General features: G+C 32.6%; 7 non-coding genes across 7 annotated transcripts in view; all 7 read right to left on the reverse strand.

Annotated features, from left to right (window-relative positions):
• Positions 1–170, reverse strand: part of LOC138914613 (small subunit ribosomal RNA) — a 1,994-nt gene extending 1,824 nt beyond the window's left edge. The window contains exon 1 of the ribosomal RNA XR_011420438.1: positions 1–170. This exon is cut by the window's left edge and continues 1,824 nt beyond it. This is a non-coding gene — a ribosomal RNA (small subunit ribosomal RNA).
• A 5,890-nt stretch (positions 171–6,060) lies between these two features.
• On the reverse strand, positions 6,061–10,017 carry LOC138914614 (large subunit ribosomal RNA). Its single transcript, XR_011420439.1, has one exon. It is a non-coding gene; the product is annotated as a large subunit ribosomal RNA (ribosomal RNA).
• A 398-nt stretch (positions 10,018–10,415) lies between these two features.
• Positions 10,416–10,594, reverse strand: LOC138914612 (5.8S ribosomal RNA). The gene has a single exon (XR_011420437.1). It is a non-coding gene; the product is annotated as a 5.8S ribosomal RNA (ribosomal RNA).
• Positions 10,595–11,217: 623 nt separating this feature from the next.
• On the reverse strand, positions 11,218–13,212 carry LOC138914617 (small subunit ribosomal RNA). The gene has a single exon (XR_011420442.1). It is a non-coding gene; the product is annotated as a small subunit ribosomal RNA (ribosomal RNA).
• Positions 13,213–18,771: 5,559 nt separating this feature from the next.
• LOC138914615 (large subunit ribosomal RNA) lies at positions 18,772–22,728 on the reverse strand. Its single transcript, XR_011420440.1, has one exon. It is a non-coding gene; the product is annotated as a large subunit ribosomal RNA (ribosomal RNA).
• A 398-nt stretch (positions 22,729–23,126) lies between these two features.
• LOC138914616 (5.8S ribosomal RNA) lies at positions 23,127–23,305 on the reverse strand. Its single transcript, XR_011420441.1, has one exon. It is a non-coding gene; the product is annotated as a 5.8S ribosomal RNA (ribosomal RNA).
• A 623-nt stretch (positions 23,306–23,928) lies between these two features.
• On the reverse strand, positions 23,929–25,923 carry LOC138914618 (small subunit ribosomal RNA). The gene has a single exon (XR_011420443.1). It is a non-coding gene; the product is annotated as a small subunit ribosomal RNA (ribosomal RNA).
• Between the last annotated feature and the right edge of the window lie 680 nt (positions 25,924–26,603).

A 26,603-nucleotide genomic window follows, 5' to 3' on the forward strand; every position in this document is an offset into this window, starting at 1 on the left:
TGTATTAGCTCTAGAATTACCACAGTTATCCAAGTAACTGTTAACGATCTAAGGAACCATAACTGATATAATGAGCCTTTTGCGGTTTCACTTTTAATTCGTGTGTACTTAGACATGCATGGCTTAATCTTTGAGACAAGCATATAACTACTGGCAGGATCAACCAGAATAATGTTTTCGTTCATATTTCATTCATATTTTTTGAATAGAAATTAGTAATATAAATATAATAGATTTTATTTCCATTTTATATGTTCGGTTTTTCTTAAATATTGATTTTAATTCAATATTTTTTTTTTGCTTTGTGAAATAATTCTATTTTAATTCGAATACGGCCATTTTTATATGGCATTCGTATACGTTCTTTAATTTTTACTTGTTTCGCCACTAATATAACAAGTTTATAATTGATGTTAAGAAAAAGTACAACTTTTTTATAACACAATTTTCATATATATTGTTCTTTCTATAAGTTTTTATTATATTATATATACATATTTCATTCTAAATATCATTTTTGTTCAACATACATAATTATTGTATCCACACATGTACAATTTTAGTTAAACCAATATAAATATTCATTTAAATCATTTCCATATATATCATAAATTTAAAATTTATCTTTTAAAAATAACTCTATGATAATATATAATAAAAAACCGAGCGCATATGAAATTATTTTGATCACTAATATTGCAATTATATTTTATTATAATGCTTTTTGTAAACACATTGTACCGGCAAGCGATACTCTGTGCCCAAACGACAGGGGATATAATAATTTAATATAAATTATCATATATACCTGCCACCAAAGATTAACGATAAAAGTCGGAAACAATTTGTTATTCTATATATAATAGAAACTTGACCTCTGTTTCACCTTATTATCATGGGTTTATAATATTAACCGCGTAGCCAAGTCTTAATTTCATTTAAGAAACAAATTTATACGGATAATATTTTGATTTTAATATATGTTGTTCTATTGATAACAAAAGTATATATTATAATATATTTTGTTCAATAGTAGATGGACTACTTACTGTACCATCCTTATTTTTTATTATTATTGATATACATTATATTGACAACAGCATATGATATTCATATGGTTTGTTCAATAATTAATTGGTGGACAACCACTGACCATCCTATAGTAGTTTTTGGCCACGACGTCTAAATATCGAAATTATTTAATTCCGTTTGCCACCCATACGATAGATATTAACTATCTATAATAATAATGTGTACGCATAAAATATTATATGTATATATATAGACCAACAGACAAGCACTTCACCCTATAGTAGTTTTTGGCCACGACGTCTATATATCGGGCATATTTAATTCTCTTTGCCACCCAACCAAAGATATTCACTTTTTTATATAAAGTATTATTTGATCATATTAATATAACCAATTATTTCTGCCATATTCATATAATTTCTTTATGAATTATTTTTTGGTCATATCCATATAATCTATATGCCGTATCCATATAATGAATACGGCATATCCATACACTAGCCATATTTGTATGTCAATGTATATTTTATTATACATTTTTTTTCTTATACATATAATATGGTATTTCCATATCGCTATAATTGAATTATATGTATAAGATATCATTTATATATAGCATTGCCAAAATAATATGATAAACATAATTTTGAACAATACGGCCGTCGGCGAGCACTGCCTCCTATATATGTTTTGGCCACGACGTCTAAATATTGGGTATTTTTCGTACTGCGGCCCGGTGTATGTAAATTGGGCATATTTCGTACTGATGCCAACATATCTATATGACTCATTATTTTCTTCCATATCATATAACTTCTTTATTTCCATATTTCAAGTAATTTCTTTATTTGCCATATCAATATAAAATATTTTTTGGTCATATTTAATATAATCTATATGCCGTATCCATATAATGAATACGGCATATCCATACAACTAGCCATATTTGTATGTCAATGTATATTTTATTATACATTTTTTTCTTTATACATATAATATGGTATTTCCATATCGCTATAATTGAATTATATGTATAAGATATCATTTATATATAGCATTGCCAAAATAATATGATAAACATAAATTTTGAACAATACGGCCGGTCGGCGAGCACTGCCTCCCTATATATGTTTTTGGCCACGACGTCTAAATATTGGGTATTTTTCGTACTGCGGCCCCGGTGTATGTAAATTGGGCATATTTCGTACTGATGCCAACATATCTATATGACTCATTATTTTCTTCCATATCAATATAACTTCTTTTATTTCCATATTCAAGTAATTTCTTTATTTGCCATATCAATATAAAATATTTTTTGGTCATATTTATATAATCTATATGCCGTATCCATATAATGAATACGGCATATCCATACAACTAGCCATATTTGTATGTCAATGTATATTTTATTATACATTTTTTTTCTTTATACATATAATATGGTATTTCCATATCGCTATAATTGAATTATATGTATAAGATATCATTTATATATAGCATTGCCAAAATAATATGATAAACATAAATTTTGAACAATACGGCCGGTCGGCGAGCACTGCCTCCCTATATATGTTTTTGGCCACGACGTCTAAATATTGGGTATTTTTCGTACTGCGGCCCCGGTGTATGTAAATTGGGCATATTTCGTACTGATGCCAACATATCTATATGACTCATTATTTTCTTCCATATCAATATAACTTCTTTTATTTCCATATTCAAGTAATTTCTTTATTTGCCATATCAATATAAAATATTTTTTGGTCATATTTATATAATCTATATGCCGTATCCATATAATGAATACGGCATATCCATACAACTAGCCATATTTGTATGTCAATGTATATTTTATTATACATTTTTTTTCTTTATACATATAATATGGTATTTCCATATCGCTATAATTGAATTATATGTATAAGATATCATTTATATATAGCATTGCCAAAATAATATGATAAACATAAATTTTGAACAATACGGCCGGTCGGCGAGCACTGCCTCCCTATATATGTTTTTGGCCACGACGTCTAAATATTGGGTATTTTTCGTACTGCGGCCCCGGTGTATGTAAATTGGGCATATTTCGTACTGATGCCAACATATCTATATGACTCATTATTTTCTTCCATATCAATATAACTTCTTTTATTTCCATATTCAAGTAATTTCTTTATTTGCCATATCAATATAAAATATTTTTTGGTCATATTTATATAATCTATATGCCGTATCCATATAATGAATACGGCATATCCATACAACTAGCCATATTTGTATGTCAATGTATATTTTATTATACATTTTTTTTCTTTATACATATAATATGGTATTTCCATATCGCTATAATTGAATTATATGTATAAGATATCATTTATATATAGCATTGCCAAAATAATATGATAAACATAAATTTTGAACAATACGGCCGGTCGGCGAGCACTGCCTCCCTATATATGTTTTTGGCCACGACGTCTAAATATTGGGTATTTATCGTACTGCGGCTCCGGTGTATGTAAATTGGGCATATTTCGTACTGATGCCACCATATCCATATAACTTATTTTTGTTCTATATCTATATAATTAATTTTTTTTCCATACCTATAACTATTAAACTAATTTTTTTCCATATCCATACTTGAACTTATTATTTTTCCCATATCCATATAACTCGTTTTTTCCATATCCACACTAGAATTTAGTATTTATCCCATATCCATATAAATCATTATTTACCATATCAATATAAATATATTTTCCATATTCATACTAGAACTTATTATTTCTTTAATATTCATATAACTCAATATTTTTTCATATCCATACTAGAACTTATTCTTTTCCCATATCCATACTAGAACTTATAAATTTTCCCATATTCATATAACTAATTTTTTTCATATCCATACTAGAACATTATATTTTTGCCATATCTCTAAACTCATTTTATTCCATATCCATACTAGAACTTATTATTTCCTAAATATCCAAATAACTTAATATTTTTCCATATCCATACCAGAACTTTTTATTTTTCCCATATCCATAGAACTAATTTTTTTCATATCCATACTAGAACCTAATTTATTCCTATATCCATATAACTTATTATTTACTATTACAATATAATTATTTTTTCCATATCCATACTAGAGCTTATTATCTCTTCAATATCCATAAACTCAATATTTTTTCATATCCATACTAGAACTGATTATTTTTCCCATATCCATACTAGAACTCAGTATTCTTCCCATATCCATACTACAACTTAGTATTTTTCCCATATGCATATAACTCATTATTTATTGCATATCAATATAACTAATTTTTTTCCATATCCATACTAGAACTTATTATTTCTTTAATATCCATATAACTCAATATTTTTTATATCCATACTAGAACTTATTATTTTTCCCATATCCATACTAGAACTTATAAATTTTCCCATATTCATATAACTAATTTTTTTCATATCCATACTAGAACTTATATTTTTGCATATCTATATAACTCATTTATTCCATATCCATACTAGAACTTATTATTTCTTAAATATCCATATAACTCAATATTTTTTCATATCCATACTAGAACTTTTTATTTTTCCCATATCCATAGAACTTATTTTTTCATATCCATACTAGAACCTAATTTTCTTCCTATATCCATATAACTTATTATTTACTATTACAATATAATTAATTTTTTCCATATCCATACTAGAACTTATTATTTCTTTAATATCCATATAACTCAATATTTTTTCATATCCATACTAGAACTTATCATTTTTCCCATATTCATATAACTCATTTTTCCATATCCATACTAGAACTCTGTATTCTTTTCCATATCCATATAACTCATTTTTTTCATATCCATACTAGAACTTATTATTTTTCCATATCCATATAACTCATTTTTTTCATATCCATACTAGAACTTATTATTTTTCCCATATCCATATAACTCATTTTTTCATATCCATACTAGAACTTAATATTTTTTCATATCCATATAACTCATGTTTGGACTTGAATATTTTTATACACGTCACTAATAGGATGACGATTCAATCATCTATTTTAATATAAACATTACTTGCATATGTCTCTTACTTGCATGTTCGGACTTAGAATATTTTTATACACGTCACTAATAGGATGACGATTCAGTTGGCTACCTTAAGAGGTACATATACTTGCATATGTCTCTTACTTGTATGTTCGGACTTAGAATATTTTTATACACGTCACTAATAGGATGACGATTCAGTTGGCTACCTTAAGAGGTACATATACTTGCATATGTCTCTTACTTGTATGTTCGGACTTAGAATATTTTTATACACGTCACTAATAGGATGACGATTCAGTTGGCTACCTTAAGAGGTACATATACTTGCATATGTCTCTTACTTGTATGTTCGGACTTAGAATATTTTTATACACGTCACTAATAGGATGACGATTCAGTTGGCTACCTTAAGAGGTACATATACTTGCATATGTCTCTTATTTGCATGTTCGGACTTAGAATATTTTTATACGCGTCACTAATAGGATGACGATTCAGTTGGCTACCTTAAGAGGTACATATACTTGCATATGTCTCTTATTTGCATGTTCGGACTTAGAATATTTTTATACGCGTCACTAATAGGATGACGATTCAGTTGGCTACCTTAAGAGGTACATATACTTGCATATGTCTCTTACTTGTATGTTCGGACTTAGAATATTTGTATACACGTCACTAATAGGATGACGATTCAGTTGGCTACCTTAAGAAGTACATATACTTGCATATGTCTCTTATTTGCATGTTCGGACTTAGAATATTTTTATACGCGTCACTAATAGGATGACGATACATATGGCTACCATTGTTAAATATATTTAAATAAAATTTATTTAAATATAATTATTATTTTATATATATATATTTTATATATATATATATTCTGACTTAAAAAAGCCAAACAAAATAAACACAATTAAATTTATGTTTATTATCGAATCATCAAGCAAAGGATAAGCTTCAGTGGATCGCAGTATGGCAGCTGCTCAACCACTTACAACACCTTGCCTGTTACAAAAGTCGTTTACAATTGATTCTAGGCTTTGTCATTGTATTAAATAATGCTTTTATATGTAACTAGCGCGGCATCAGGTGATCGAAGATCCTCCCAATTTACTATGTTACAAATTACATTGGCATCACATCCATTGTCGTTTATAAAGTAAATTATAAACTTTAAATGGTTTAGAAGCCATACAATGCAAATTGCCCCTTATTTATCATTGCAGTCCAGCACGGATACGACCTTAGAGGCGTTCAGGCATAATCCAACGGACGTAGCGTCATACCACTGTTCGCTCGAACAAGTATTGTGCCATTGGTCCGTACCTGCGGTTCCTCTCGTACTACGCAGGAATGCTGTCGCAACAACGTTTTGTCATTAGTAGGGTAAAACTAACCTGTCTCACGACGGTCTAAACCCAGCTCACGTTCCCTTGCATGGGTGAACAATCCAACGCTTGGTGAATTTTGCTTCACAATGATAGGAAGAGCCGACATCGAAGGATCAAAAAGCGACGTCGCTATGAACGCTTGGCCGCCACAAGCCAGTTATCCCTATGGTAACTTTTCTGACACCTCTTGTTAAAAACTCTTTAAACCAAAAGGATCGATAGGCCGAGCTTTTGCTGTCCCTGTGTGTACTGAACACCGAGATCAAGTCAGCATTTGCCCTTTTGCTCTATGTGTGGTTTCTGTCCGCACTGAGCTGGCCTTGGGACACCTCCGTTATTATTTGAGAGATGTACCGCCCCAGTCAAACTCCCTACCTGGCAATGTCCTTGAATTGGATCATACCTGAGTAATTGGAGTTATACCAAATTTTCAAATCAAAAATACATAAATGCACCGTTTTATTAAAGAATTTGTTTGCGATTATATAACAAACTCGTGATACTTTGATCAAGAAGCTTGCATCAAAACCCAATACCATAAGATATAATAAATATATCCGTATAATGGCTAGGAAATGATACACGTTCCATTTAATCAAGTAAGTAAGGAAACAATAAGAGTAGTGGTATTTCATTGACGATACCAAACCGAAGTCTAATATCTCCCACTTATTCTACACCTCTTATGTCTCCTTACACTGCCAGATTAGAGTCAAGCTCAAAAGGGTCTTCTTTCCCCGCTAATTATTCCAAGCCCGTTCCCTTGGCTGTGGTTTCGCTAGATAGTAGATAGGGACAGTAGGAATCTCGTTAATCCATTCATGCGCGTCACTAATTAGATGACGAGGCATTTGGCTACCTTAAGAGAGTCATAGTTACTCCCGCCGTTGACCCGCGCTTACTTGAATTTCTTCACTTTGACATTCAGAGCACTGGGCAGAAATCACATTGTGTCAACACCCGCTAGGGCCATCACAATGCTTTGTTTTAATTAGACAGTCGGATTCCCCAAGTCCGTGCCAGTTCTGAATTGATTGTTAATTGATAATCGTTATAATTAATAAGAACTAATTGGTTTGACCCAATTAGTATTCTTAAAAATTTTAGCAAGAAAGTTCCACAATTGGCTACGTAACTAACTATCCGGGGAACAAGTAACTAACATAAATGCTAGAAACTCTATTTACCCAGAACGAGCACATAAACCATGTTATTGTTTCCCAATCAAGCCCGACTATCTCAATCTTCAGAGCCAATCCTTATCCCGAAGTTACGGATCTAATTTGCCGACTTCCCTTACCTACATTATTCTATCGACTAGAGACTCTTCACCTTGGAGACCAGCTGCGGATATTGGTACGGCCTGTTGAGAAGTTTGCGTGTCCCCACCATAAATTTTCAAGGTCCGAGGAGAAAATATCGACACAACAGTATATGTCATGCTCTTCTAGCCCATCTACCATATCTCTCTGCGAAAGACTTCCATGGTAGTACGGCTATAAAACAGAAAAGAAAACTCTTCCGATATCTCTCGACGGCTTCTTTATGGTCGTTCCTGTTGCCAGGATGAGCACGAGGCCCATATTTAATAACAAACGGATACTCAACAGGTTACGGAATTGGAACCGTATTCCCTTTCGTTCAAAATTATTCAAGTATATTATATTAGCTTGATTTGTATATATTGCGTTTTTGGTTTTACTTGAAAATTTTCGGCTTTCGCCTTGAACTTAGGACCGACTAACTCGTGATCAACCACTGTTCACACGAAACCCTTCTCCACTTCAGTCCTCCAAGGTCTCATTCGATTATTTGCTACTACCACCAAGATCTGTACCAATGGCAGCTCCATGCAGGCTTACGCCAAACACTTCTACGCATACCATTGTACCTTCCTACTCACTAAAGTTTCAAAATTTATATCACAAGTAATATAAATCATCTACTTTAGCGGTAATGTATAGGTATACAACTTAAGCGCCATCCATTTTAAGGGCTAGTTGCTTCGGCAGGTGAGTTGTTACACACTCCTTAGCGGATTTCGACTTCCATGATCACCGTCCTGCTGTTTTAAGCAACCAACGCCTTTCATGGTATCTGCATGAGTTGTTAATTTGGGCACCGTAACATTACGTTTGGTTCATCCCACAGCGCCAGTTCTGCTTACCAAAAGTGGCCCACTGGGCACATTATATCATAACCTTAAACTTCATATCAAGAAAGTTAAGGTTCTTACCCATTTAAAGTTTGAGAATAGGTTAAGATCGTTTCGACCCTAAGGCCTCTAATCATTCGCTTTACCAGATAAGATTATTTTATATAATATTAAAATGCACCAGCTATCCTGAGGGAAACTTCGGAAGGAACCAGCTACTAGATGGTTCGATTGGTCTTTCGCCCCTATACTCAATTCTGACAATCGATTTGCACGTCAGAACTGTTTCGGTCTTCCATCAGGGTTTCCCCTGACTTCAACCTGATCAAGTATAGTTCACCATCTTTCGGGTCACAGCATATATGCTCAAGGTACGTTCCAGTTAGAGGCATAAATAATATAAATATCATTATACATAACTATATAGAACGCCCCGGGATTGTGTTAATTAGCTATAAATAGTTAAAAAACTAATCCCATTATTAGTCAAGTTAATTACGCTATTAGGTTTATATCCCAATAACTTGCACATATGTTAGACTCCTTGGTCCGTGTTTCAAGACGGGTCCCGAAGGTATCCTGAATCTTTCGCATTGTTAATCCTACAAGTGCATATAATAAACACAAAAATCAATGATAATCATGCCATTATATAATTCCGAAAAATTAACGCACTGTATTCATATAAATCTATCAGCACTTTATCAAATTAATAACATTTATTCTGTGTTAAAATGCAAGCAATTTAATTTGAATAAACTATAAGTTATATTTTATGATAAATTTGGTATGCTAATAGATTACAATGTCCTTATATGGAAAAAATGCACACTATTATCATAATATTGTTTAAATATTACAATTTTAATGATGAATTTTCCATAACGGATATTCAGGTTCATCGGGCTTAACCTCTAAGCAGTTTCACGTACTGTTTAACTCTCTATTCAGAGTTCTTTTCAACTTTCCCTCACGGTACTTGTTTACTATCGGTCTCATGGTTATATTTAGTTTTAGATGGAGTTTACCACCCACTTAGTGCTGCACTATCAAGCAACACGACTCTTTGGAAACATCATCTAGTAATCATTAACGTTATACGGGCCTGGCACCCTCTATGGGTAAATGGCCTCATTTAAGAAGGACTTAAATCGTTAATTTCTCATACTAGAATATTGACGCTCCATACACTGCATCTCACATTTGCCATATAGACAAAGTGACTTAGTGCTGAACTGATTTCTTTTCGCTCGCCGCTACTAAGAAAATCCTTGTTAGTTTCTTTTCCTCCCCTAATTAATATGCTTAAATTCAGGGGGTAGTCCCATATGAGTTGAGGTTGTATATAACTTTTATTTGCAATTAATTCTTTATATATAATGATAAAACATTTTATTAAATTCGTTTAAAGCTGACGTATATATATATTAATGGCATTTATTTGTAACGAATTAACGAAGAATAATAATATTGTCAACGTTTTTCATATTTCAAATCATTAATAAGAGACAATTCTAGATAATATTTTATGCTAGACATTTCTCAGTATTATTTGATTGAAAAAGAAAATATTCCTCTTCGTTTTTCTCAAAGTTTAATTACTATTGTGAGATAATGTTTTTCATATATTTGTTAATATTATGAATAAAATAATTAAATTATTTTTATCCAATAATATACCATATGCTTATAAAATTTTATTATAAAATTTGTATAAACAACTTAATTAGCATAGTCTTACAACCCTCAACCATATGTAGTCCAAGCAGCACTATAAAATTAATTAAAGTACATAACAGCATGGACTGCGATATGCGTTCAAAATGTCGATGTTCATGTGTCCTGCAGTTCACACGATGACGCACAGTTTGCTGCGTTCTTCATCGACCCATGAGCCGAGTGATCCACCGCTTAGAGTTTTATAATATTGGTTTTAAATTTGGTCAAATATGTTTTTATTGAAAGAAATTAAAAATACACCATTTTACTGGCATATATCAATTCCTTCAATAAATGTATTTATATACCTAAAATAAATGCTGCGAAATGTCTTAGTTTTATATAAACAATATATATCAAAGTATTATTTGTAATGGCATTTGTTTGTTAATATATATTGATAATTTTATATAAAACATTAACCTGAAACCAGGTACAACATTGTATATTTTAGGTTGTTGCATTATCCAATGTATGATCATCATCAAATTAGTTGGCCAATACATCTCGCAACGCGTGTATATTATGGTCCATATACACACAAAAGTTTATAATAAATATATAAAATATATTTTATTATATTAATAATTCGATTTGCTTGTTCGAATTTTATGTTTGTTTCTATTTAATTTATTTGTAATAATATTATATTATTACAATATTTCGATTTGCTTGTTCGAAATTTATTTGATCTTTTACTTTTAAGATCATATTTTTGGTATAATTATTATTATAATTATTATGTATATATATATATATATTGGTAATTTGTATTAAATTTGTATTAACAAATTTTTTTATTAACGGTAAGGATATTATACAATAATGATCCTTCCGCAGGTTCACCTACGGAAACCTTGTTACGACTTTTACTTCCTCTAAATAATCAAGTTCGGTCAACTTTTGCGAAACAACCGTAACACACAAGGCGTCACAGTGATCACGTCCGGAGACCTCACTAAATAATTCAATCGGTAGTAGCGACGGGCGGTGTGTACAAAGGGCAGGGACGTAATCAATGCGAGTTAATGACTCACACTTACTGGGAATTCCAAGTTCATGTGAACAGTTTCAGTTCACAATCCCAAGCATGAAAGTGGTTCAGCGGTTTACCCGGACCTCTCGGTCTAGGAAATACACGTTGATACTTTCATTGTAGCGCGCGTGCAGCCCAGGACATCTAAGGGCATCACAGACCTGTTATTGCTCAATCTCATTATTGCTAGACGCAATTTGTCCATTTAAGAAGCTAGTGTCCTTATAATGGGACAAACCAACAGGTACGGCTCCACTTATATAAACACATTCAAACACAATAAACATTTTACTGCCACCATGAATGAAGGCTATATAAGCTTCAACACCATAATCCTGAAGATATCTATTTAATATATTTGAGTCTCGTTCGTTATCGGAATTAACCAGACAAATCACTCCACGAACTAAGAACGGCCATGCACCACCACCCATAGATTCGAGAAAGAGCTATCAATCTGTCTTACACACTTATGTTCGGACCTGGTAAGTTTTCCCGTGTTGAGTCAAATTAAGCCGCAGGCTCCACTCCTGGTGGTGCCCTTCCGTCAATTCCTTTAAGTTTCAGCTTTGCAACCATACTTCCCCCGGAGCCCAAAAGCTTTGGTTTCCCGGGAAGCGACTGAGAGAGCCATAAAAGTAGCTACACCCAATTGCTAGCTGGCATCGTTTATGGTTAGAACTAGGGCGGTATCTGATCGCCTTCGAACCTCTAACTTTCGTTCTTGATTAATGAAAACATCTTTGGCAAATGCTTTCGCTTAAGTTAGTCTTACGACGGTCCAAGAATTTCACCTCTCGCGTCGTAATACTAATGCCCCCAAACTGCTTCTATTAATCATTACCTCTTGATCTGAAAACCAATGAAAGCAGAACAGAGGTCTTATTTCATTATCCCATGCACAGAATATTCAGGCATTTGAAGCCTGCTTTAAGCACTCTAATTTGTTCAAAGTAATTGTACCGGCCCACAATAACACTCGTTTAAGAGCACTAATGCAGGTTTTTAAATAGGAGGAACATATGAAAAAATACAAGTATTTAAACACATATAAGAACTCCACCGGTAATACGCTTACATACATAAAGGTATAGTACTAACCACAATTGTAAGTTGTACTACCCGTATGAAGCACAAGTTCAACTACGAACGTTTTAACCGCAACAACTTTAATATACGCTATTGGAGCTGGAATTACCGCGGCTGCTGGCACCAGACTTGCCCTCCAATTGGTCCTTGTTAAAGGATTTAAAGTGTACTCATTCCAATTACAGGGCCTCGGATATGAGTCCTGTATTGTTATTTTTCGTCACTACCTCCCCGAGCTGGGAGTGGGTAATTTACGCGCCTGCTGCCTTCCTTAGATGTGGTAGCCGTTTCTCAGGCTCCCTCTCCGGAATCGAACCCTGATTCCCCGTTACCCGTTGCAACCATGGTAGTCCTAGATACTACCATCAAAAGTTGATAGGGCAGACATTTGAAAGATCTGTCGTCGGTACAAGACCATACGATCTGCATGTTATCTAGAGTTCAACCAATATAACGATCTTGCGATCGCTTGGTTTTAGCCTAATAAAAGCACATGTCCCATAAGGTTCATGTTTTAATTGCATGTATTAGCTCTAGAATTACCACAGTTATCCAAGTAACTGTTAACGATCTAAGGAACCATAACTGATATAATGAGCCTTTTGCGGTTTCACTTTTAATTCGTGTGTACTTAGACATGCATGGCTTAATCTTTGAGACAAGCATATAACTACTGGCAGGATCAACCAGAATAATGTTTTCGTTCATATTTCATTCATATTTTTTGAATAGAAATTAGTAATATAAATATAATAGATTTTATTTCCATTTTATATGTTCGGTTTTTCTTAAATATTGATTTTAATTCAATATTTTTTTTTGCTTTGTGAAATAATTCTATTTTAATTCGAATACGGCCATTTTTATATGGCATTCGTATACGTTCTTTAATTTTTACTTGTTTCGCCACTAATATAACAAGTTTATAATTGATGTTAAAGAAAAAGTACAACTTTTTTATAACACAATTTTCAATATATATTGTTCTTTCTATAAGTTTTTATTATATTATATATACATAATTCATTCTAAAATATCATTTTTGTTCAACATACATAATTATTGTATCCACACATGTACAATTTTTGTTTAACCAATATAAATATTGAGTTAAATCATTTGCATTTTGATGATAAATTTAAAATTTATCTTTTCCATATAACTCTCTGGTAATATATGATATAAAACCGAGCGCATATGAAATTATTTTGATCACTAATATTGCAATTATATTTTATTATAATGCTTTTTGTAAACACATTGTACCGGCAAGCGATACTCTGTGCCCAAACGACAGGGGATATAATAATTTAATATAAATTATCATATATACCTGCCACCAAAGATTAACGATAAAAGTCGGAAACAATTTGTTATTCTATATATAATAGAAACTTGACCTCTGTTTCACCTTATTATCATGGGTTTATAATATTAACCGCGTAGCCAAGTCTTAATTTCATTTAAGAAACAAATTTATACGGATAATATTTTGATTTTAATATATGTTGTTCTATTGATAACAAAAGTATATATTATAATATATTTTGTTCAATAGTAGATGGACTACTTACTGTACCATCCTTATTTTTTATTATTATTGATATACATTATATTGACAACAGCATATGATATTCATATGGTTTGTTCAATAATTAATTGGTGGACAACCACTGACCATCCTATAGTAGTTTTTGGCCACGACGTCTAAATATCGAAATTATTTAATTCCGTTTGCCACCCATACGATAGATATTAACTATCTATAATAATAATGTGTACGCATAAAATATTATATGTATATATATAGACCAACAGACAAGCACTTCACCCTATAGTAGTTTTTGGCCACGACGTCTATATATCGGGCATATTTAATTCTCTTTGCCACCCAACCAAAGATATTCACTTTTTTATATAAAGTATTATTTGATCATATTAATATAACCAATTATTTCTGCCATATTCATATAATTTCTTTATGAATTATTTTTTGGTCATATCCATATAATCTATATGCCGTATCCATATAATGAATACGGCATATCCATACAACTAGCCATATTTGTATGTCAATGTATATTTTATTATACATTTTTTTTCTTTATACATATAATATGGTATTTCCATATCGCTATAATTGAATTATATGTATAAGATATCATTTATATATAGCATTGCCAAAATAATATGATAAACATAAATTTTGAACAATACGGCCGGTCGGCGAGCACTGCCTCCCTATATATGTTTTTGGCCACGACGTCTAAATATTGGGTATTTTTCGTACTGCGGCCCCGGTGTATGTAAATTGGGCATATTTCGTACTGATGCCAACATATCTATATGACTCATTATTTTCTTCCATATCAATATAACTTCTTTTATTTCCATATTCAAGTAATTTCTTTATTTGCCATATCAATATAAAATATTTTTTGGTCATATTTATATAATCTATATGCCGTATCAATATAATGAATACGGCATATACATACAACTAGCCATATTTGTATGTCAATGTATATTTTATTATACATTTTTTTTCTTTATACATATAATATGGTATTTCCATATCGCTATAATTGAATTATATGTATAAGATATCATTTATATATAGCATTGCCAAAATAATATGATAAACATAAATTTTGAACAATACGGCCGGTCGGCGAGCACTGCCTCCCTATATATGTTTTTGGCCACGACGTCTAAATATTGGGTATTTTTCGTACTGCGGCCCCGGTGTATGTAAATTGGGCATATTTCGTACTGATGCCAACATATCTATATGACTCATTATTTTCTTCCATATCAATATAACTTCTTTTATTTCCATATTCAAGTAATTTCTTTATTTGCCATATCAATATAAAATATTTTTTGGTCATATTTATATAATCTATATGCCGTATCCATATAATGAATACGGCATATCCATACAACTAGCCATATTTGTATGTCAATGTATATTTTATTATACATTTTTTTTCTTTATACATATAATATGGTATTTCCATATCGCTATAATTGAATTATATGTATAAGATATCATTTATATATAGCATTGCCAAAATAATATGATAAACATAAATTTTGAACAATACGGCCGGTCGGCGAGCACTGCCTCCCTATATATGTTTTTGGCCACGACGTCTAAATATTGGGTATTTTTCGTACTGCGGCCCCGGTGTATGTAAATTGGGCATATTTCGTACTGATGCCAACATATCTATATGACTCATTATTTTCTTCCATATCAATATAACTTCTTTTATTTCCATATTCAAGTAATTTCTTTATTTGCCATATCAATATAAAATATTTTTTGGTCATATTTATATAATCTATATGCCGTATCCATATAATGAATACGGCATATCCATACAACTAGCCATATTTGTATGTCAATGTATATTTTATTATACATTTTTTTTCTTTATACATATAATATGGTATTTCCATATCGCTATAATTGAATTATATGTATAAGATATCATTTATATATAGCATTGCCAAAATAATATGATAAACATAAATTTTGAACAATACGGCCGGTCGGCGAGCACTGCCTCCCTATATATGTTTTTGGCCACGACGTCTAAATATTGGGTATTTTTCGTACTGCGGCCCCGGTGTATGTAAATTGGGCATATTTCGTACTGATGCCAACATATCTATATGACTCATTATTTTCTTCCATATCAATATAACTTCTTTTATTTCCATATTCAAGTAATTTCTTTATTTGCCATATCAATATAAAATATTTTTTGGTCATATTTATATAATCTATATGCCGTATCCATATAATGAATACGGCATATCCATACAACTAGCCATATTTGTATGTCAATGTATATTTTATTATACATTTTTTTTCTTTATACATATAATATGGTATTTCCATATCGCTATAATTGAATTATATGTATAAGATATCATTTATATATAGCATTGCCAAAATAATATGATAAACATAAATTTTGAACAATACGGCCGGTCGGCGAGCACTGCCTCCCTATATATGTTTTTGGCCACGACGTCTAAATATTGGGTATTTATCGTACTGCGGCTCCGGTGTATGTAAATTGGGCATATTTCGTACTGATGCCACCATATCCATATAACTTATTTTTTGTTCTATATCTATATAATTATTTTTTTTCCATACCTATAACTATTAAACTAATTTTTTTCCATATCCATACTTGAACTTATTATTTTTCCCATATCCATATAACTCGTTTTTTCCATATCCACACTAGAATTTAGTATTTATCCCATATCCATATAAATCATTATTTACCATATCAATATAAATAATATTTTTCCATATTCATACTAGAACTTATTATTTCTTTAATATTCATATAACTCAATATTTTTTCATATCCATACTAGAACTTATTCTTTTTCCCATATCCATACTAGAACTTATAAATTTTCCCATATTCATATAACTAATTTTTTTCATATCCATACTAGAACCTAATTTTCTTCCTATATCCATATAACTTATTATTTACTATTACAATATAATTAATTTTTCCATATCCATACTAGAACTTATTATTTCTTCATATCCATAAAACTCAATATTTTTTCATATCCATACTAGAACTGATTATTTTTCCCATATCCATACTAGAACTCAGTATTCTTCCCATATCCATACTACAACTTAGTATTTTTCAAATATCAATATAAATCATTATTTAGCATATCAATATAACTAATTTTTTTGCATATCCATACTAGAACTTATTATTTCTTTAATATCCATATAACTCAATATTTTTTATATCCATACTAGAACTTATTATTTTTCCCATATCCATACTAGAACTTATAAATTTTCCCATATTCATATAACTAATTTTTTTCATATCCATACTAGAACATTAAATTTTTTGCCATATCTATATAACTCATTTTATTCCATATCCATACTAGAACTTATTATTTCTTTAATATCCATATAACTCAATATTTTTTCATATCCATACTAGAACTTATCATTTTTCCCATATTCATATAACTCATTTTTCCATATCCATACTAGAACTCTGTATTCTTTTCCATATCCATATAACTCATTTTTTTTCATATCCATACTAGAACTTATTATTTTTCCCATATCCATATAACTCATTTTTTTCATATCCATACTAGAACTTGTTATTTTTCCCATATCCATATAACTCATTTTTTCATATCCATACTAGAACTTAATATTATTTTCATATCCATATAACTAATCTTTTGACTTGGAATATTTTTATACACGTCACTAATAGGATGACGATTCAATCATCTATTTTAAGAGGAACATTGACTTGCATATGTCTCTTACTTGCATGTTCGGACTTAGAATATTTTTATACACGTCACTAATAGGATGACGATTCAGTTGGCTACCTTAAGAGGTACATATACTTGCATATGTCTCTTACTTGTATGTTCGGACTTAGAATATTTTTATACACGTCACTAATAGGATGACGATTCAGTTGGCTACCTTAAGAGGTACATATACTTGCATATGTCTCTTACTTGTATGTTCGGACTTAGAATATTTTTATACACGTCACTAATAGGATGACGATTCAGTTGGCTACCTTAAGAGGTACATATACTTGCATATGTCTCTTACTTGCATGTTCGGACTTAGAATATTTTTATACGCGTCACTAATAGGATGACGATTCAGTTGGCTACCTTAAGAGGTACATATACTTGCATATGTCTCTTATTTGCATGTTCGGACTTAGAATATTTTTATACGCGTCACTAATAGGATGACGATTCAGTTGGCTACCTTAAGAGGTACATATACTTGCATATGTCTCTTACTTGTATGTTCGGACTTAGAATATTTTTATACACGTCACTAATAGGATGACGATTCAGTTGGCTACCTTAAGAGGTACATATACTTGCATATGTCTCTTACTTGTATGTTCGGACTTAGAATATTTGTATACACGTCACTAATAGGATGACGATTCAGTTGGCTACCTTAAGAAGTACATATACTTGCATATGTCTCTTATTTGCATGTTCGGACTTAGAATATTTTTATACGCGTCACTAATAGGATGACGATACATATGGCTACCATTGTTAAATATATTTAAATAAAATTTATTTAAATATAATTATTATTTTATATATATATATTTTATATATATATATATTCTGACTTAAAAAAGCCAAACAAAATAAACACAATTAAATTTATGTTTATTATCGAATCATCAAGCAAAGGATAAGCTTCAGTGGATCGCAGTATGGCAGCTGCTCAACCACTTACAACACCTTGCCTGTTACAAAAGTCGTTTACAATTGATTCTAGGCTTTGTCATTGTATTAAATAATGCTTTTATATGTAACTAGCGCGGCATCAGGTGATCGAAGATCCTCCCAATTTACTATGTTACAAATTACATTGGCATCACATCCATTGTCGTTTATAAAGTAAATTATAAACTTTAAATGGTTTAGAAGCCATACAATGCAAATTGCCCCTTATTTATCATTGCAGTCCAGCACGGATACGACCTTAGAGGCGTTCAGGCATAATCCAACGGACGTAGCGTCATACCACTGTTCGCTCGAACAAGTATTGTGCCATTGGTCCGTACCTGCGGTTCCTCTCGTACTACGCAGGAATGCTGTCGCAACAACGTTTTGTCATTAGTAGGGTAAAACTAACCTGTCTCACGACGGTCTAAACCCAGCTCACGTTCCCTTGCATGGGTGAACAATCCAACGCTTGGTGAATTTTGCTTCACAATGATAGGAAGAGCCGACATCGAAGGATCAAAAAGCGACGTCGCTATGAACGCTTGGCCGCCACAAGCCAGTTATCCCTATGGTAACTTTTCTGACACCTCTTGTTAAAAACTCTTTAAACCAAAAGGATCGATAGGCCGAGCTTTTGCTGTCCCTGTGTGTACTGAACACCGAGATCAAGTCAGCATTTGCCCTTTTGCTCTATGTGTGGTTTCTGTCCGCACTGAGCTGGCCTTGGGACACCTCCGTTATTATTTGAGAGATGTACCGCCCCAGTCAAACTCCCTACCTGGCAATGTCCTTGAATTGGATCATACCTGAGTAATTGGAGTTATACCAAATTTTCAAATCAAAAATACATAAATGCACCGTTTTATTAAAGAATTTGTTTGCGATTATATAACAAACTCGTGATACTTTGATCAAGAAGCTTGCATCAAAACCCAATACCATAAGATATAATAAATATATCCGTATAATGGCTAGGAAATGATACACGTTCCATTTAATCAAGTAAGTAAGGAAACAATAAGAGTAGTGGTATTTCATTGACGATACCAAACCGAAGTCTAATATCTCCCACTTATTCTACACCTCTTATGTCTCCTTACACTGCCAGATTAGAGTCAAGCTCAAAAGGGTCTTCTTTCCCCGCTAATTATTCCAAGCCCGTTCCCTTGGCTGTGGTTTCGCTAGATAGTAGATAGGGACAGTAGGAATCTCGTTAATCCATTCATGCGCGTCACTAATTAGATGACGAGGCATTTGGCTACCTTAAGAGAGTCATAGTTACTCCCGCCGTTGACCCGCGCTTACTTGAATTTCTTCACTTTGACATTCAGAGCACTGGGCAGAAATCACATTGTGTCAACACCCGCTAGGGCCATCACAATGCTTTGTTTTAATTAGACAGTCGGATTCCCCAAGTCCGTGCCAGTTCTGAATTGATTGTTAATTGATAATCGTTATAATTAATAAGAACTAATTGGTTTGACCCAATTAGTATTCTTAAAAATTTTAGCAAGAAAGTTCCACAATTGGCTACGTAACTAACTATCCGGGGAACAAGTAACTAACATAAATGCTAGAAACTCTATTTACCCAGAACGAGCACATAAACCATGTTATTGTTTCCCAATCAAGCCCGACTATCTCAATCTTCAGAGCCAATCCTTATCCCGAAGTTACGGATCTAATTTGCCGACTTCCCTTACCTACATTATTCTATCGACTAGAGACTCTTCACCTTGGAGACCAGCTGCGGATATTGGTACGGCCTGTTGAGAAGTTTGCGTGTCCCCACCATAAATTTTCAAGGTCCGAGGAGAAAATATCGACACAACAGTATATGTCATGCTCTTCTAGCCCATCTACCATATCTCTCTGCGAAAGACTTCCATGGTAGTACGGCTATAAAACAGAAAAGAAAACTCTTCCGATATCTCTCGACGGCTTCTTTATGGTCGTTCCTGTTGCCAGGATGAGCACGAGGCCCATATTTAATAACAAACGGATACTCAACAGGTTACGGAATTGGAACCGTATTCCCTTTCGTTCAAAATTATTCAAGTATATTATATTAGCTTGATTTGTATATATTGCGTTTTTGGTTTTACTTGAAAATTTTCGGCTTTCGCCTTGAACTTAGGACCGACTAACTCGTGATCAACCACTGTTCACACGAAACCCTTCTCCACTTCAGTCCTCCAAGGTCTCATTCGATTATTTGCTACTACCACCAAGATCTGTACCAATGGCAGCTCCATGCAGGCTTACGCCAAACACTTCTACGCATACCATTGTACCTTCCTACTCACTAAAGTTTCAAAATTTATATCACAAGTAATATAAATCATCTACTTTAGCGGTAATGTATAGGTATACAACTTAAGCGCCATCCATTTTAAGGGCTAGTTGCTTCGGCAGGTGAGTTGTTACACACTCCTTAGCGGATTTCGACTTCCATGATCACCGTCCTGCTGTTTTAAGCAACCAACGCCTTTCATGGTATCTGCATGAGTTGTTAATTTGGGCACCGTAACATTACGTTTGGTTCATCCCACAGCGCCAGTTCTGCTTACCAAAAGTGGCCCACTGGGCACATTATATCATAACCTTAAACTTCATATCAAGAAAGTTAAGGTTCTTACCCATTTAAAGTTTGAGAATAGGTTAAGATCGTTTCGACCCTAAGGCCTCTAATCATTCGCTTTACCAGATAAGATTATTTTATATAATATTAAAATGCACCAGCTATCCTGAGGGAAACTTCGGAAGGAACCAGCTACTAGATGGTTCGATTGGTCTTTCGCCCCTATACTCAATTCTGACAATCGATTTGCACGTCAGAACTGTTTCGGTCTTCCATCAGGGTTTCCCCTGACTTCAACCTGATCAAGTATAGTTCACCATCTTTCGGGTCACAGCATATATGCTCAAGGTACGTTCCAGTTAGAGGCATAAATAATATAAATATCATTATACATAACTATATAGAACGCCCCGGGATTGTGTTAATTAGCTATAAATAGTTAAAAAACTAATCCCATTATTAGTCAAGTTAATTACGCTATTAGGTTTATATCCCAATAACTTGCACATATGTTAGACTCCTTGGTCCGTGTTTCAAGACGGGTCCCGAAGGTATCCTGAATCTTTCGCATTGTTAATCCTACAAGTGCATATAATAAACACAAAAATCAATGATAATCATGCCATTATATAATTCCGAAAAATTAACGCACTGTATTCATATAAATCTATCAGCACTTTATCAAATTAATAACATTTATTCTGTGTTAAAATGCAAGCAATTTAATTTGAATAAACTATAAGTTATATTTTATGATAAATTTGGTATGCTAATAGATTACAATGTCCTTATATGGAAAAAATGCACACTATTATCATAATATTGTTTAAATATTACAATTTTAATGATGAATTTTCCATAACGGATATTCAGGTTCATCGGGCTTAACCTCTAAGCAGTTTCACGTACTGTTTAACTCTCTATTCAGAGTTCTTTTCAACTTTCCCTCACGGTACTTGTTTACTATCGGTCTCATGGTTATATTTAGTTTTAGATGGAGTTTACCACCCACTTAGTGCTGCACTATCAAGCAACACGACTCTTTGGAAACATCATCTAGTAATCATTAACGTTATACGGGCCTGGCACCCTCTATGGGTAAATGGCCTCATTTAAGAAGGACTTAAATCGTTAATTTCTCATACTAGAATATTGACGCTCCATACACTGCATCTCACATTTGCCATATAGACAAAGTGACTTAGTGCTGAACTGATTTCTTTTCGCTCGCCGCTACTAAGAAAATCCTTGTTAGTTTCTTTTCCTCCCCTAATTAATATGCTTAAATTCAGGGGGTAGTCCCATATGAGTTGAGGTTGTATATAACTTTTATTTGCAATTAATTCTTTATATATAATGATAAAACATTTTATTAAATTCGTTTAAAGCTGACGTATATATATATTAATGGCATTTATTTGTAACGAATTAACGAAGAATAATAATATTGTCAACGTTTTTCATATTTCAAATCATTAATAAGAGACAATTCTAGATAATATTTTATGCTAGACATTTCTCAGTATTATTTGATTGAAAAAGAAAATATTCCTCTTCGTTTTTCTCAAAGTTTAATTACTATTGTGAGATAATGTTTTTCATATATTTGTTAATATTATGAATAAAATAATTAAATTATTTTTATCCAATAATATACCATATGCTTATAAAATTTTATTATAAAATTTGTATAAACAACTTAATTAGCATAGTCTTACAACCCTCAACCATATGTAGTCCAAGCAGCACTATAAAATTAATTAAAGTACATAACAGCATGGACTGCGATATGCGTTCAAAATGTCGATGTTCATGTGTCCTGCAGTTCACACGATGACGCACAGTTTGCTGCGTTCTTCATCGACCCATGAGCCGAGTGATCCACCGCTTAGAGTTTTATAATATTGGTTTTAAATTTGGTCAAATATGTTTTTATTGAAAGAAATTAAAAATACACCATTTTACTGGCATATATCAATTCCTTCAATAAATGTATTTATATACCTAAAATAAATGCTGCGAAATGTCTTAGTTTTATATAAACAATATATATCAAAGTATTATTTGTAATGGCATTTGTTTGTTAATATATATTGATAATTTTATATAAAACATTAACCTGAAACCAGGTACAACATTGTATATTTTAGGTTGTTGCATTATCCAATGTATGATCATCATCAAATTAGTTGGCCAATACATCTCGCAACGCGTGTATATTATGGTCCATATACACACAAAAGTTTATAATAAATATATAAAATATATTTTATTATATTAATAATTCGATTTGCTTGTTCGAATTTTATGTTTGTTTCTATTTAATTTATTTGTAATAATATTATATTATTACAATATTTCGATTTGCTTGTTCGAAATTTATTTGATCTTTTACTTTTAAGATCATATTTTTGGTATAATTATTATTATAATTATTATGTATATATATATATATATTGGTAATTTGTATTAAATTTGTATTAACAAATTTTTTTATTAACGGTAAGGATATTATACAATAATGATCCTTCCGCAGGTTCACCTACGGAAACCTTGTTACGACTTTTACTTCCTCTAAATAATCAAGTTCGGTCAACTTTTGCGAAACAACCGTAACACACAAGGCGTCACAGTGATCACGTCCGGAGACCTCACTAAATAATTCAATCGGTAGTAGCGACGGGCGGTGTGTACAAAGGGCAGGGACGTAATCAATGCGAGTTAATGACTCACACTTACTGGGAATTCCAAGTTCATGTGAACAGTTTCAGTTCACAATCCCAAGCATGAAAGTGGTTCAGCGGTTTACCCGGACCTCTCGGTCTAGGAAATACACGTTGATACTTTCATTGTAGCGCGCGTGCAGCCCAGGACATCTAAGGGCATCACAGACCTGTTATTGCTCAATCTCATTATTGCTAGACGCAATTTGTCCATTTAAGAAGCTAGTGTCCTTATAATGGGACAAACCAACAGGTACGGCTCCACTTATATAAACACATTCAAACACAATAAACATTTTACTGCCACCATGAATGAAGGCTATATAAGCTTCAACACCATAATCCTGAAGATATCTATTTAATATATTTGAGTCTCGTTCGTTATCGGAATTAACCAGACAAATCACTCCACGAACTAAGAACGGCCATGCACCACCACCCATAGATTCGAGAAAGAGCTATCAATCTGTCTTACACACTTATGTTCGGACCTGGTAAGTTTTCCCGTGTTGAGTCAAATTAAGCCGCAGGCTCCACTCCTGGTGGTGCCCTTCCGTCAATTCCTTTAAGTTTCAGCTTTGCAACCATACTTCCCCCGGAGCCCAAAAGCTTTGGTTTCCCGGGAAGCGACTGAGAGAGCCATAAAAGTAGCTACACCCAATTGCTAGCTGGCATCGTTTATGGTTAGAACTAGGGCGGTATCTGATCGCCTTCGAACCTCTAACTTTCGTTCTTGATTAATGAAAACATCTTTGGCAAATGCTTTCGCTTAAGTTAGTCTTACGACGGTCCAAGAATTTCACCTCTCGCGTCGTAATACTAATGCCCCCAAACTGCTTCTATTAATCATTACCTCTTGATCTGAAAACCAATGAAAGCAGAACAGAGGTCTTATTTCATTATCCCATGCACAGAATATTCAGGCATTTGAAGCCTGCTTTAAGCACTCTAATTTGTTCAAAGTAATTGTACCGGCCCACAATAACACTCGTTTAAGAGCACTAATGCAGGTTTTTAAATAGGAGGAACATATGAAAAAATACAAGTATTTAAACACATATAAGAACTCCACCGGTAATACGCTTACATACATAAAGGTATAGTACTAACCACAATTGTAAGTTGTACTACCCGTATGAAGCACAAGTTCAACTACGAACGTTTTAACCGCAACAACTTTAATATACGCTATTGGAGCTGGAATTACCGCGGCTGCTGGCACCAGACTTGCCCTCCAATTGGTCCTTGTTAAAGGATTTAAAGTGTACTCATTCCAATTACAGGGCCTCGGATATGAGTCCTGTATTGTTATTTTTCGTCACTACCTCCCCGAGCTGGGAGTGGGTAATTTACGCGCCTGCTGCCTTCCTTAGATGTGGTAGCCGTTTCTCAGGCTCCCTCTCCGGAATCGAACCCTGATTCCCCGTTACCCGTTGCAACCATGGTAGTCCTAGATACTACCATCAAAAGTTGATAGGGCAGACATTTGAAAGATCTGTCGTCGGTACAAGACCATACGATCTGCATGTTATCTAGAGTTCAACCAATATAACGATCTTGCGATCGCTTGGTTTTAGCCTAATAAAAGCACATGTCCCATAAGGTTCATGTTTTAATTGCATGTATTAGCTCTAGAATTACCACAGTTATCCAAGTAACTGTTAACGATCTAAGGAACCATAACTGATATAATGAGCCTTTTGCGGTTTCACTTTTAATTCGTGTGTACTTAGACATGCATGGCTTAATCTTTGAGACAAGCATATAACTACTGGCAGGATCAACCAGAATAATGTTTTCGTTCATATTTCATTCATATTTTTTGAATAGAAATTAGTAATATAAATATAATAGATTTTATTTCCATTTTATATGTTCGGTTTTTCTTAAATATTGATTTTAATTCAATATTTTTTTTTTGCTTTGTGAAATAATTCTATTTTAATTCGAATACGGCCATTTTTATATGGCATTCGTATACGTTCTTTAATTTTTACTTGTTTCGCCACTAATATAACAAGTTTATAATTGATGTTAAAGAAAAAGTACAACTTTTTTATAACACAATTTTCAATATATATTGTTCTTTCTATAAGTTTTTATTATATTATATATACATATTTCATTCTAAAATATCATTTTTGTTCACCATACATAATTATTGTATCCACACATGTACAATTTTTGTTTAACCAATATAAATATTGAGTTAAATCATTTGCATTTTGATGATAAATTTAAAATTTATCTTTTCCATATAACTCTCTGGTAATATATGATATAAAACCGAGCGCATATGAAATTATTTTGATCACTAATATTGCAATTATATTTTATTATAATGCTTTTTGTAAACACATTGTACCGGCAAGCGATACTCTGTGCCCAAACGACAGGGGATATAATAATTTAATATAAATTATCATATATACCTGCCACCAAAGATTAACGATAAAAGTCGGAAACAATTT

Source organism: Drosophila takahashii, unplaced genomic scaffold, assembly GCF_030179915.1.
Source record: "Drosophila takahashii strain IR98-3 E-12201 unplaced genomic scaffold, DtakHiC1v2 scaffold_65, whole genome shotgun sequence".
NCBI classification, from domain to species: Eukaryota; Metazoa; Arthropoda; class Insecta; order Diptera; family Drosophilidae; genus Drosophila; species Drosophila takahashii.